The sequence below is a fragment of the Salvelinus alpinus genome, chromosome 5 (assembly GCF_045679555.1).
Source record: "Salvelinus alpinus chromosome 5, SLU_Salpinus.1, whole genome shotgun sequence".
In the NCBI taxonomy this organism is placed as follows: Eukaryota; Metazoa; Chordata; class Actinopteri; order Salmoniformes; family Salmonidae; genus Salvelinus; species Salvelinus alpinus.
Genome location: NC_092090.1, coordinates 81421568 through 81436884, shown reverse-complemented (window position 1 = coordinate 81436884; position 15317 = coordinate 81421568). Strand labels below are relative to the sequence as shown.

The window sequence follows — 15317 nt, the reverse complement described above, 5'->3', positions numbered from 1 at the left end:
AATATACAAAACAGTACCTAGTTGTCATAGAGATAAAACACAAGTACAAGATAATCTGATTTTACAGTGAAGGTGATTGGGAATGATTTGTGTTGATTGGTAGGCCTGTTGTGTAGGGGAGTAGCTGCTACACAACAGTACATTTAGCCTACGTGCAAGAGCAGCATGCATACCGCCACTTTTCCCCATGACTCTTTACCGTAACATCTGTAACAGAGCATGAATGGCATGGTGATATTCAATTCAGGAGAAGATCATTGATTTTGAATTGAAAAAATCAGATCAGTTACCTGCAGGGAGGATGTTATCCTTACAGTATCAGTATCCCTGGGTTGTACTGGCCCAGCAGGAAAATTATCTCCATTAACCCATAAGAGTCTAAGCCAGGGGTGGGGGGTTCTACTAAGCTATATGGAATTGTTTTAAGAAGGTGATACCAAGGATCATTTAGTTATATGATTTTGATTTTAAGACCCCTTGAAGTATCAAAAAAATGAAAAAAGTATTTATTTTTGGCTTTAGCACTATTAACCCATTCAAACGCATTTAATAACAAATTCACTACATGGAACAACAGATAGTCCCTCCAAAAATCTAAATAAAGTTCATTCTGAAGTGTCTGTCCTATATCTGAAAGATATAAGAAAGATCAGGGAACATTTGTTTTTATTTCTATTTTTTTACATGTATTTAACCCCTTATTTTCAACTAGTACCTGAGAAAACTAGTACCAACTAGTACCTAAAAACCTGTTTTTGCTTTGTCATTATGGGGTATTGTGTATAAATGGATGAGAAAAAACGATTTAATCCATTTTAGAATAAGGCTGTAACGTAACAAAATGTGAAAACAGTCAAGGGGTCTGAATACTTTCCGTATGCACTGTACGACTTAAAACCTCCACATTCCTACATAATTCCTCCATGTTCATAAAACAAGAAATACGTTTATACAAACTTAATTGTATTTTTAATAATAAAATATATTACATTAATTTAATTAATTACAACACTTTTAATCAATTTCAGGTCTTCATTCAGCTTTGACATCGCTATCTTGAGATCCTCTTTTTTGTTGCAGCCACATTTCTCCACAAGAGAAAATCAATTATAACTTAAGCCATTACCAATCACCTGCTGACTGTGTTCACATAAGACAACACGGAAAAACATTTGATAAACAATGTTAATCGTACCAACAATGGCCTCCAGTTTTATGTCGAGGTCCTTGACAACAGGTCAAAAGGGGTAAGTAGAATGTGTAAGTATACTAATGTGAAAATACTGTACATGTGCATACTAGTGGTGCACGGGTCAGGTGTTTGTTCACCCACACCCGCCGCAATTGCTAATAACCCATCCGCAACCACCTGACTATATGTGATAAAGTGAAAATCTGAGGCCCGCACCTGATCCTAACCCGCAAATATAGAAAATGTGCTATAGGCTACAGTCAAAGACTGCAGAACAAGGGGTTGCAGGATTTAGATATGTTTCTGCTTATAATTTCTGACATGCTGGTAGGCTATTTGTTAGTCAAGTTATCTATAATTAGATACATGTAGCTTCTCTTATGTGTTTCATTTTGAGTTTGCATCTCAATATTACATTTTATACTGTATACATCACAGAAGACTGAAATATAACAAAACCAATTGACAGAAACAGGTTTTTTTCAGCTGTTAAAAAAAAGAAGGTTTATTAATTAGGATATTATGGAAAATATTAGTAACATTCCACCCATGAGGTCACTAGAGGGCAATTTGGTCATTTGACTCCAGGATAGGGCTACACACTTGATGTCATCTCTAGTGTAAAAGCCCCATCAGGCGTGAGCTGCTTGTCGAAATCGTGTCTCACGCTTTGCAAAAGTTAGGCCTATAAGTTCCATTTGATGGAGCAGGCCAGTAAAACAGATTTTTCTGCTACCTCATTGTTGTTTTATTAAGAGACTGACAAGTTATAGCATTTCTGTGTGTAAACAACTATTTTCCCATTTCTGGGCAAGTGAACATAATCTTCGGGCAATCAAAAAATACTGCTGATTTGGCAGATGGGAAAGTACCTTTCTGACCTTAAAATCAGTCTCTGTGTGGGGCATGACAGTGATTAATCAGATGTAAAACGGTTTTATATGAGCTTTGATGAGAACAGAGTTTTTCTAATCAGGTCACAGTTTTAAACTCCTGGAAAACCTCCTGGACCTGTAGGGAGGATGAAAACCCTATCAAACTGCAGCAACCTTGTACTTGTTCATACTAATTCTATTTTAAAACTTACTGGGGGTTTCAGTTACACAGACACAACTGGAATTAGACAATATAACTAACAGGGATGAGCTTGTTTGATGCAGGGTTGCATCATGTAGGCCCATATATATCTGTAATTAAAAAGTTACAGGTGTATTAACACAGTCATCACTATTTGTTGATTTATAAATTCACTCTGGCTATCTACTCCGATTTCAGAGCACTCTCGTCTGAGTGTGCCAGAGCGTAGAATAACGGATGAATTTACGAACGCCAGTTGAATATTTTAATATGTTTTAAAATGTAACCTTTATTTAACTATGCAAGTCAGTTAAGAACAAATCCTTATTCATAATGACAGCCTACTGGGGAACAGTGGTTTATCTGCCTTGTTCAGAGGCAGAACGGTAGATTTTTACCTTGTCAGCGCAGGGTTTCAATCCAGCAACCTTTCGGTTACTGGCCCAACGCTCTAACCACTAGGCTACCTGCCGCCCAACAATCAGTTAGCAAGTCTGAAATGTCATAATTTCCTAGTTCCGACTAGCACATGAACAAAGGATTCCTCACTTAATTCAATGAGGATTACAGTTGCGTTTGCAAATCATTCTTTACCTTTAACCTAGCGATTACATTACCAAACGTGTGCACTTGAATGGTGATGGGAAACCAAGGCTTTCTGAAGGCTTCAGCACTTTCACCGAAGGTACCACGTTCATCTGTACAAACAATAGTATGCAAGTATAAACACCATGGGACCACACAGCCGTCATACTGCTCAGGAAGGAGACGCGTTCTGTCTCCTAAAGATTAATGTACTTTGATGCGAAAAGTGCAAATCAATCCCCGAACAACAGCAAAGGACCTTGTGAAGATGCTGGAGGAAACGGGTACAAAATGATCTATATCCACAGTAAAACGAGTCCTATATTGACAACCTGAAAGGCTGCACAGCAAGGAAGAAGCCACTTCTCCAAAACCGCCATAAAAAAAGCCATACTACGGTTTGCAACTGCACATGGGGACAAAGATTGTTATTTTTGGAGAAATATCCTCTGGTCTGATGAAACAAAAATAGAACTGTTTGGCCATAATGACCATCGTTATGTTTGGAGGAAAAAGGGGGATGCTTGCAAGCCGAAGAACACCATCCCAACCGTGAAGCGCGGGGGTGGCAGCATCATCTTGTGGGGGTGCTTTGCTGCAGGAGGGACTGGTGCACTTCACAAAATAGATGGCATCATGAGGGAGGAAAATGTGGATATATTGAAGCAACATCTCAAAACATCATTCAGGAAGTTAAAGCTTGGTTGCAAATGGGTCTTCCAAATGGACAGTGACCCCAAGCATACTTCCAAAGTTGTGGCAAAATGGCTTAAGGACAACAAAGTCAAGGTATTGGAGTGGCCATCACAAAGCCCTGACCTCAATCCTATAGAAAATTTGTTGGCAGAACTGAAAAAGCGTGTGCGAGCAAGGAGGCCTACAAACCTGACTCGGTTACACCAGCTCTGTCAGGAGGAATGAGCCAAATTTCACCCAACTTATTGTGGGAAGCTTGTGGAAGGCATTTGACCCAAGTTAAACAATTTAAAGGCAATGCTACCAAATACTAATTGAGTGTATGTAAACTTCAAACCCACTGGTAATGTGATGAAATAAATAAAAGCTGAAATAAATAATTCTCTCTACTATTATTCTGACGTTTCACATTCTTAAAATAAAGTGGTGATCCTAACTGACCTAAGACAGGGAATTTTTACTAGGGTTAAATGTCAGGAATTGTGAAAAACTACATTCTTATCACACACATAATATGAAATGACCTAACATACAATCAGAGATGTCATGGCTATCCTACTGTGAACATTAAGATTGTAATCTTTACCTTACAGCTCTCCACACCTGGTACATTTCAGAGCGAGAATAAGCATCAATGGACAGCCAATCAGCAAAGAGCTCTTCACCAAATACTTCTGGGAGGTGTATGCCCAGTTAAAGGCTACACAGTTCTAGTATGTCTTCATAGAGAGTTGAAGAATGAACACTGATGTAGCCCATCACTCTCAAAGGAACTCTCTGACCCTTTCTTGTTATGACTGTGTCACTGCACTGATCCTCAATACTCCCATGGAGTTAGTATACCGGCCTATCTCCGCTTCCTCACCATCCTGGCGTTCCATGTTTTCCTATAGGAGAGGGTAACATTCACATACCCTGTCACATGTACAGTTTGTTTACAAATGTGTGTTTGTTTACAAACGACCAAATCAATTGAGAACAGTTGTAAACCATTCTGAGCAGTATCTTTCTATATAACAGATGGATTTATCTGTAGAGGTTGTAATTTGAAGGGCCTATGACTGTGCAAACATCATCAGGTAATTTTGCTGCATATCATAAAGGGTATATTATCAAAGTCAAACATAAGATTGATTAGTTACAGAATCCGTATTCACTTATTTTTCTTTCTGACATTTGGTGAACAGGAAGCCATGGGTTTGTGGGATCTCCACCTTAGGAATTGATCAAGTATACTAGGAGACACCATAGAGGAGAAAGCATGTATATTTCAGGTGAGAGTAATGCATGTTGTGTTGTGTGAGGTCAACCTATGAACTGTGTACCTGTCTGTGGCATTATTCTTACTATCTATTTAAAAAAAAAAAATGTTTTATTTAACCTGTATTTAACTAGGCAAGTCAGTTAAGAACAAATTCTTATTTACAATGACGGCCTATCCCGGCCAAAACCAGACGACGCTGGGCCAATTGTGCACCGCCCTATGAGACTCCCAATCACAGCCGGATGTGATACAGCCCGGATTCGAACCAGGGACTGTAGTGACGCCTCTTGCACTTTGATGCAAGATGCAAGTGCCACTCAGTCTGTCTGCAGGGGTGAATGTAGTAGAATAAAGTCCTTTCTCTCCTCAACCAAGGGGTGCCAGCATTCACTGTGAGGCAGCATACTAGGCCCATGACTGTTCTACCGGACAGAGCCGAAGAGACTGGGGTGAGTCACTGGGGCCTTTTCTCATGGCTTTGGCATAAAACTAGTAGATTTGCATTGATTTTGCTATGCATTTGTTTGAGTGCGCCCATATTTCACATACTGAGTTGACCCCCTCTCCCCTGCCTTGTGTAGTGTCCCCTGTGGGTATGTCCAGATCTGGAGCAGTATGAAGTTGGGGCTGACCCTCTGTGTCTAGGCCTGGCTGGACAACAGCAGCGCTGCAATGCATCACTTGCCCTGCAGCACAGCAAGACCTGGCTACACTGCTACCAACAGTCTGGTGTGTGTGTGGATGTGTGTGCGTGTGTGTTAGATTATAACTCGCAAAGTATGACAATGTTATTCTAGCTAGTGTGGGAACGTATTTCTCAAAATAACAGTACACATTCCAATTGTGATGAGGTTCAGTGACTGTGTGCCTCTGCTTACTTGCAGATGACCAGCTCACTACCCCAGTAGTGGAGAACAGGCTGGTCTCCCAGGCAGCAGCCTTTCAGCCCAGCATCATGGTTAAAGGTCAATAGCATATTTTCACCCATGGAACATCCAGATATAAAAATGCCTGAATGTACAAAATAAATAATAATCTATCTCACCCTTCCCACACTTCTCCACTAATTTCCCTCTGTCTCCTCTGTCTCCAGGTCTGATGGTGCAGGCGTAAATCAAAATGCCTGAGCCGGGGGAAGAGACCCTGTAAACTGGAGATTACTGTTTGACTGACCCCGCTGAGGGTGGTCCTTCCTCAGGCTTTTCTACAGTGGCCTGTATTGGTCAAACGATTGTGGAAAATTGTAAGCTCATATAACTGTAGGAAATAGTTGCATTGCACCAAACATCAGCACGCACCTGAGATTGACGCTCACATTAATCTGATACAAAATTATCATCCATAAATTTTACGGTAAGATTTGAGTGTGTATTTCTTTGCTAGACAGCCTACTCACTATGTGCCTGTGTATGACAGATGCCCTGTGGTCAGAGTACTGCTGTTCAACACCACAGGGGAGAGGGACTCTGCTACCATGCTAAAGCTCTTAGTGGTGAGTACTACAGGTCTGGGATCAGATACACAGATGCTGCTCTGTCCTGCTCTAGTCTGCAGCTCTGGCCATGATCTGACTATTGTACAGCACCCAAAGAAGCACAACACAGATCAAACACTGAAATAGACAAAATATCAAATCTTCTCCCTTTGTTGTCCTTGCAGCTATGCCAGTTTGATTTGACTGTGTTTTGTTCCAACATCACTGAAACTATTACAGAAAACAATGCAGGTGGGTTATCTTCTCTCTCTGGGCTTCTCTGTCTGGGGTTTTAACAGACAAGTCGTGCAAATAAATATTTATTTACTGAAGCATAACTGCCACAATAAATATATGATTACACAAGTTGGAATATTTGTTTTCTTGGCTGTGTAAAAAAACATGCTACCACATTCATTGTCCAGCTCTGAAAAATGTCATAGATGTGTGTGTAGTCCTTTACTCTCTTTGTGTGCTCTGCTCTTTTACAGATCAGCAGAATGTCAATGTGTTGATGGAGAACATGCTCACCCGTTGCCTGGACAACGAGAGCAGCTAGCAGAGCCTGAGTGGGAGAGAGAAGCAGCAGGGATCTGAGTCAGAGCTGCTGATACAGGACAAGTTCCCCCTGCTGGCCAAGACCAGGAGACACACCCCTGCATCCTCAGCGCCCTCCAGTGGATCAGTCAGGGAAAGGACACTGCTGGCTACTGCAGGGAGCCACTATCTCAAATCAAATCAAATTGTATTTGTCACGTGTGCCGAATACAACAGGTGCAGCTTACTGTGAAATGCGTACATACAAGCCCTTAAGCAACAATGCAGTTCAAGAAATAGAGTTAAGAAAATATTTACTAAATAAACTAAAGTGAAAAAATAATAAGAATGAATTAATATATATATTTTTTAAAGTAAAAAGTAACAGAAGAAACATAACAATAACGAGGCTATATACAGGGGGTACCGGTACCGAGTCAATGTGCCGGGGGTACAGGTTAGTCGATGTAATTTGTTAAGTGACTATGCATAGCTAATAAACAGCGGGTAGCAGCTGTAAATAGTCCGGGTGACTAATTGTTCAGCAGTCTTCCAGTACAACCCAGTGTCATGGCAAAAGCAGCAGCACTAAGAGAGGCAGCCCACATCTCTGGCCTGGTCACAGGTAGTCTACACTTAGTAGGAGTGGCTCTGAATCACCTGGACCCCTCGCTCGAGTCCTACTGGATTATTGGCACAGTTTGGATTCTGTTTGGATCAGTAGTTTGTTTGGATCCGTCTGGCTGTTTTTTATGTAGGACATTGAGATACAGTCAATGTTTGACAGGTATAATATCTGAGGTGTTTACAGCTAAGGGTCATCTTGAATAGAGGTGTGCTCCTTGTCCAGTGCGCTGTACTCAAGTTGCTCTGTCAGTGCAGGATCCCTGAGCTTTTATACTATGAAGTTACAGCTGTTGGCCTACTGTCAGCAAGTAATATTTCTTTCTGATAGAACTTTAAGTTTATTGATTTTCTCAGGGTGATTACCTTATGATTGAGTTGGATTGTATTTTCCCTTAGAATTATTGTTTTGACTAATGTAAATAACGAAAATGAAAGTACAAATTGTTTCTAAATAGTTTATTTAAAAATGTTATTAATTGTGAGTAAAGATTTATTTTCATGTTCATTTGTACCCTAGCCTAGCACTGACTGTTCATACGTACAGACTGCCACATATTCCCTGACCTTTGCTAGAGTTGCCCTGAAACAGAACAACATGCCTGTCTGTCTCTGTCTGCATGCCCCCTCAGTGAATGAATTCCCTGTAATGTCTTAGGTAAGCTTACAGACAGACACAATCTTAAAAGCTAAATGGAATGCAATATTTTGCCATTAGCTTTACCTTCAAAATATTACGAGAGGAAGTTTGCTCCAATCCCCTTATCCTGTCTGAATCCTTTCATTACTTCAGCATCTGAGGGGGGTATCGCTATGGCCAGGCCCGTGAAAGAAAGGGTTAAAGTGGGATGTTTGTGTGGGTTCAGGGCCCCGCTAGGGGACGAGTGTCTCTCTCTCGCTTATTAGCCTCTCATCAAGATTACCATAGACACAAGCTCATAGGAGAGGAGCTCTACAATCTTAGGAAAAAATGTGCTATCTAGAACCTAAAAACGAATCTTCCTGAACTTTGAATAGAAAATATGATTAGTGGCATTTAATGAAACTGTTCTACGAATCAGTAAACATTTTCATGCTGAGCACAGAGATTTAGCCATACATCCTCTCAGGATATATTGGATATTGCTGCTGGACTGCATGTTACAGTGGATTGAAAGCCTCGGTGACAAACACATCAAAAGAGCAGAATATACACCAAACACACAATGAAACTAAAAAGACGATCCAATAGGATGTTACATTGAACATATACATTTCAATACAATTAGTCAATAGGATTTCAGAGGCAATAGAGTAATTAGAAAGGCTAGTTCTGATGAGGATATTAGTGTAGCTGGTGCTTGCTGCTAGTTGACGGAGACCACCTTTCCCCTTCAATGAGAAACTGCAGGGAGTTGGTCATGAATCTGCAGCACCTCTGCTCTCTGAGAAGATTGTACTATTTAGAATTCAATTACAGCAGGGACTCCCATTACAGGTCCCTGACTGAAGCTCTGGGAGTGGTGGGCGGTAAGCAGACCGCAACACTGCAGTTATACTGTCAAAGTAGGGTGTCCAATCCTAAACATATTTTGAGCAATGGGTAAAACAATATATTGTGTAGACAATTCTCTAAGAAAACCAATGGTCCAAACTTAAAGTTATTGGAGTGTTTACCCTTGTAGGATGGCAGAATTAAGGTGACTTAATAATCAATTGAGGCTAGAGAAGAAAACAAATGGAAAATTGCATGGCGTCAGCTAGGCTGCAAGAATTAAGGCTACTGGCTACCTGACAGACTCCCTTTCCCATTGAACTCCTCATCTTTCTCCTCAAATCCGCTGGACAAAGAACAATATATAGGTAAGATGGATATCGACTTTGAGTCATGATGTAGTATTTTTCATATTTTAGAATACGCTTTTCATATTAATTCAAAATACTGTTCTTTTTTGAAGATTTAGAATATGGTGTAATTGCAGACCACAATTTGGGGTGTTTATTGATGTGGGTGTTCCCTGATATCAGGAAACGCCCATTGATACACTATATGACCAAAGGTGGAAACCTGCTCGTCGAATACCTCATTCCAAAACCATGGACATTAATATGGAGTTGGTAACCCCTTTGCTGCTATAACAGCCTCCACTCTTCTGGGAAGGCTTTCCACTAGATGTTGGAACATTGCTGTGGGGATTTGCCACAAGAGCAATAGTGATGTCGGGCACTGATGTTGGGCATTTAGGCCTGGCTCGTTGTCGGCGTTCCAATTAATACCAAAGGTGTTTGATGGGGTTGAGGTCAGGGCTCTGTGCAGGCCAGTCAAGTTCTTCCAAACCGATCTCGACAAACCATTTCTGTATGTACCTCGCTTTGTGCACGGGGGCATTGTCATGCTGAAAAAGTAAAGGTCCTTCCCCAAACTGTTGCCACAAAGTTGGAAGCACAGAATCGTCTAGAATGTCATTGTATGCTGTAATGTTAAGATTTCCCTTCACTGGAACTAAGGGGCCTAACCCGAACCATGAAAAACAGCCCCAGACCATTATGCCTCCACCAAAATGTACAGTTGGCACTATGCATTGGGGCAGGTAGCGTTTTCCTGACATCCACTAAACTCAGTTTAGTCTGTTGGACTGCCAGATGGTGAAGCGTCATTCATCACTAGAGAACACGTTTCCACTGCTCCAGAGTCCAATGGTGGCAAGCTTTACACCACTCCAGCCGATGCTTGGTTTGCGCATGGTGATCTTAGGCTTGTGTGCGGCTGCTCAGCCACAGAAACCCATTTCATGAAGCTCCCAACAAGCAGTTATTGTGCTGACGTTGCTTCCAGAGGCAGTTTGGAACTCAATAGTGAGTGTTGCAACCGATGACACGATTTTTACGTGCTATTGGTCAGTTCCAATGTTATGAGACTGATGGGTTCTCGACACATATGATTTGTTTACATAGTAGGTTAGGTGAAATAGCGTGGCAGGTTAGGTGAAATAGCGTGGCAGGTTAGGATGAAATAGCGTGGCAGGTTAGGTGAAATAGCGTGGCAGGTTAGGGTGAAATAGCGTGGCAGGTTAGGGTGAAATAGCGTGGCAGATTAGGTGAAATAGCGTGGCAGGTTAGGATGAAATAGCGTGGCAGGTTAGGTGAAATAGCGTGGCAGGTTAGGTGAAATAGCGTGGCAGGTTAGGTGAAATAGCGTGGCAGGTTAGGTGAATTAGCGTGGCAGGTTAGGTGAAATAGCGTGGCAGGTTAGGGTGAATTAGCGTGGCAGGTTAGGTGAAATAGCGTGGCAGGTTAGGTGAAATAGCGTGGCAGGTTAGGTGAATTAGCGTGGCAGGTTAGGTGAAATAGTGTGGCAGGTTAGGTGAAATAGCGTGGCAGGTTAGGTAAATTAGTGTGGCAGGTTAGGTGAAATAGCGTGGCAGGTTAGGTGAAATAGCGTGGCAGGTTAGGTGAATTAGCGTGGCAGGTTAGGTGAATTAGCGTGGCAGGTTAGGTGAAACAGCGTGGCAGGTTAGGTGAATTAGCGTGGCAGGTTAGGTGAAATAGCGTGGCAGGTTAGGTGAGATAGCGTGGCAGGTTAGGTGAATTAGCGTGGCAGGTTAGGTGAAATAGCGTGGCAGGTTAGGTGAGATAGCGTGGCAGGTTAGGGTGAATTAGCGTGGCAGGTTAGGTGAAATAGCGTGGCAGGTTAGGTGAAATAGCGCGGCAGGTTAGGTGAATTAGCGTGGCAGGTTAGGTGAAATAGTGTGGCAGGTTAGGTGAAATAGCGTGGCAGGTTAGGTAAATTAGTGTGGCAGGTTAGGTGAAATAGCGTGGCAGGTTAGGTGAAATAGCGTGGCAGGTTAGGTGAAATAGCGTGGCAGGTTAGGTGAAATAGCGTGGCAGGTTAGGTGAAATAGCGTGGCAGGTTAGGGTAAATTAGTGTGGCAGGTTAGGTGAAATAGCGTGGCAGGTTAGGTGAAATAGCGTGGCAGGTTAGGTGAAATAGCGTGGCAGGTTAGGTGAAATAGCGTGGCAGGTTAGGTGAAATAGCGTGGCAGGTTAGATGAAATAGCGTGGCAGGTTAGATGAAATAGCGTGGCAGGTTAGGTGAAATAGCGTGGCAGGTTAGGTGAAATAGCGTGGCAGGTTAGGTGAAATAGCGTGGCAGGTTAGGTGAAATAGCGTGGCAGGTTAGGTGAAATAGCGTGGCAGGTTAGGTGAAATAGCGTGGCAGGTTAGGTGAAATAGCGTGGCAGGTTAGATGAAATAGCGTGGCAGGTTCGGAGACTGAGGTTTAGGTTAAGTTAAGAAAAGGTTTAGGGTTATTATCACAAAAACAAGCGTATCTCTGTGAAATGTCAACGGAGCACTGAGTTACCTACCTCATCACCTTACTGTTTTTATTTATTTACTTTTCTGCTCTTTTGCACACCAGTATCTCTACTTGCACATGATCATCTGATGATTTATCACTCCAGTGTTAATCTGCTAAATTGTAATTATTCGCTCCTATGGCCTATTTATTGCCTACCTCCTCATGCCTTTTGCACACAATGTATATAGACTCATTTTTTCCCCCTACTGTGTTATTGACTTGTTTATTGTTTACTCCATGTGTAACTCTGTGTTGTTGTCTGTTCACACTGCTATGCCTTATCTTGGCCAGGTCGCAGTTGTAAATGAGAACTTGTTCTCAACTAGCCTACCTGGTTAAATAAAGGTGAAATAAAAAATAAAATAAAAATAAAAGTGTATATCAAGCTTTTTATTTTCAAAGCCTTTTAAATGTAATTCTGCTCGTGTCATGTTCATTTAGCTTTTTGCAACCCGCAAACAACTTTGAAGAGGACAACCACGAAAATGTAAAATCCTCAAAAGTTGTTATGAGAAACCAGCACCGCTATGTCAGCAGAATTCTGTGCTTGCTATGTCTTAGGTTACGACATCCGACTTTTTTGATATAATGTTAATGATATGTTAGAAAAAGACCCCACTGAACGATTCAGAACACAAATAATCATATTTGTCTCGGTAAAATGTATTTTATAACATAAGGAATTGAAATGTCATCTTCTGTGTGGACACCCTAATCAGAGGCTCAATACTCTGTGAGGTGGCAGCACTGCAACTACTGAAGTAACTTAGGAGAAGAAAATACGATTTTAATGGCGAGAAAACATTCTCCTTCTTCAAAGTGTAGCTGCTGTGGATGTAATCAGATTAATGTGAGACAACAAAGGTAATGTTGGATTATATATCCAATGGGGTCTGAATGCCCTCCAGTCTTCTGCTGTTCCTGCATTCTCTGTTGTTAAAATGAAAAAGAGGAAACTATGAGCCAGTGGAGCTGAGGGTCACAAGGCGTACGGACCTCTTTGAGATGTCAAAATTGTTTAGGGTCAGGCTTGAATTGAAGTTCAGCAACTTTTCTAAGGTCTCCATGTGAATATGTGTGTGTGTGTGTCTGCGTGCACGTGTGTGCTTTAGGGAGGACAGTGCAGAGTGTGTGATTGAGCAGGCAGATTAAGCTCCAGTCTGGGCCTTTATAAGAAGTCTCATAAATCCTGGGGGTTCCCCATCTCTAAGAAAGGTGGGCAGTGTCAGATGGCACTTGGTCTGTGAAAGCTCAGCCCCAGAGGCCATCACTCTTTCTCTCAGCATCACTCATGCATGCTCTATTCGCTCTCAATGGCATTAAAAGTGTAGTTAAAGTGTTAATAAATTCAGTGGCATGAGATCATAGCAGAGGGAAGTCGGGGTGCTGAAAAATCTGATTTGATTTTTAAAATTAATAATAAATGAATACATACCACAAAAGTAGTGCACTGGGCATTTAATAGTCCTGTATTAGTGTTATTAGCAGACCGATATAGCTTTCTGCAGTCTGCCCCCCCCCCCCCAAAAAACGACTTTCCATGGCTATGCATGAGATACGCAGCCATAAACCTGTATTATTGCTTAATGACAGAATTAGCATTAGTTGGTCATCACCTCCCCATACTCATCCTTCCACCCCCTGTAAACGACCCACTGTTAAAACCTGCTTGTTATAACAGCAAGCCAGAATTCAGTCACTGGTCTTCCTGTAGATTCTCAATATTACGGTGCCAGTGCCACCCATATCAAGGAACAGCACCTATAAACAGGAAGCCGTCATTGATTCACAACATTTCCATACAATGCTGCTGTAAAGTCAGAGGTGCTTTGGGCTTCCTGTCACAATGGTAATCTCAGAGGCACAGAGCAGAGGGGATGTCATGGTATGCCGTGTCACACGGCATGTGTGTGTTTTAATCAAATTCTAATGGTCATGTTTGTTTGCTCACAGACCACCTAGTTTAAAAAAGGGGTTTTCTCTCTAAAGCCTCTTCTCGATCACTAGCCCAGCAGCCCAGCCCAGCAGCCCGTATGGTATATGACTGGTAAACTGGAAACTCCATAGTGGGCAGACAGATTTGTTGTGCTGCCAGCACTAATCTGGGTAGTATACTGTTTTATGGTGTAGGATAACTACCCTTATCATGGTTACCCAAATTCCTGGTGGGACTGGGATTAGTGCATATAGCTTTTCCGTAGTACATCACTTCTCTGCAGTAGATCTTGTTTCACTAGTTTATTTTTAGCAGGCTAAACACTGATAAGCTCCTGACTTATCATTCACATAATAAGCTGTTTATGTTGATCAATAACAACATTTAGACCCTATGTATGACCAATTGTTATAGACTTCAGATAATAACTTCATCGACTTTATATAATTATTATAAACATGTTTCCCGGATTTCAGCAGTTTTATTAAAATTCCTGTCTTTTTACTCAGACTAGGGAAGAAGATTACCTCATCAATCACGTCTGCCCACAGACCCTTGACCACATATAACAAACATTGGTCTGGGGGTGTGTCTATGACTGAGGAGGACCTACCCAGGCACAGCTATAAATCTAATGATAAAGCATATGGCCAGGGTCCTACAATAACAAACATCCTCTTAGATAAGGCGTTTCACACTAACCTGAAGATTAAACATAAGTAACACAAGTAATTTAAAATAAAGTTTTCAAATGTTCCAATTACCATAAGAACTATTTTAAAAAACGATAATTTTTCAGAGATCTAAAGGGACAACTAGTCTAGTGATCTTGAAATTGTTTCTACTTTACAACATCCACTCTAACAGACCAACTATTCAAATGCTTAAATGCTTCTTCTCATGATTTCTTCATCTGCCTGTGCTCATTACTGAGTTGGCCGAACAACTGACAAACTGGGACTGTCTTTAGGTCCTTCTCTCTCTTTTGTCTTGGTGCTTAATGAAAGCTGCAAGACGTCACTGTGATCCTGCCAGGCAGTAATGCTGAGAGGTGCTCTGCTCTGCAGTGACCCTGTCTGTCACTCTGTCACTCTCAGGCTCCCATACTGCAGGTTGGGTTTGCGTGTCGCTGGGATGAATGGAGCTAGACTTATCTCTGGCCTGCTCTGGTGCCAAGTGTTTAATTAAACTCTGTGTCATTCCAATCCCAGTATGCTGTAGTTAAGCCTGGCCTGGGCTTAGGACTGCTCTGGGGTGTGGAGGGGCTACCCAGCTGCCATGGGGGCCTGCTCTGTCCCGCTAGGTGTTAGAGCGCGGTGGGATAAGCCCCCCACTCACAAAGGACCCGGCTAGCCATTGATGGACCCCTCGTATACTCATTAAACCTGGACTGGACCTCTCTCCACTCCAGAGACTGTTGTAAGGCTAGTGCAGGAGGCTATAGTGACATTAAGGTCTGGCTTAACACATTTATAAAAGAGGCAGGGATACTTTTGAGAGAAAAATCTTGTTAAAGTGGGTTCAGTATCATGGTCTACTTTGATTCATATCAACAGGTGCATTTGTTGTTGGTCCACACTGCCATAAAACTAC

At 41.9% G+C, this 15317-nt stretch overlaps 2 pseudogenes; both read left to right on the top strand.

Annotated features, from left to right (window-relative positions):
- Positions 1-1200: 1200 nt before the first annotated feature.
- On the top strand, positions 1201-5927 carry LOC139575354 (folylpolyglutamate synthase, mitochondrial-like; annotated as a pseudogene).
- A 6-nt stretch (positions 5928-5933) lies between these two features.
- Positions 5934-14872, top strand: LOC139575352 (folylpolyglutamate synthase, mitochondrial-like; annotated as a pseudogene).
- Positions 14873-15317: the final 445 nt, after the last annotated feature.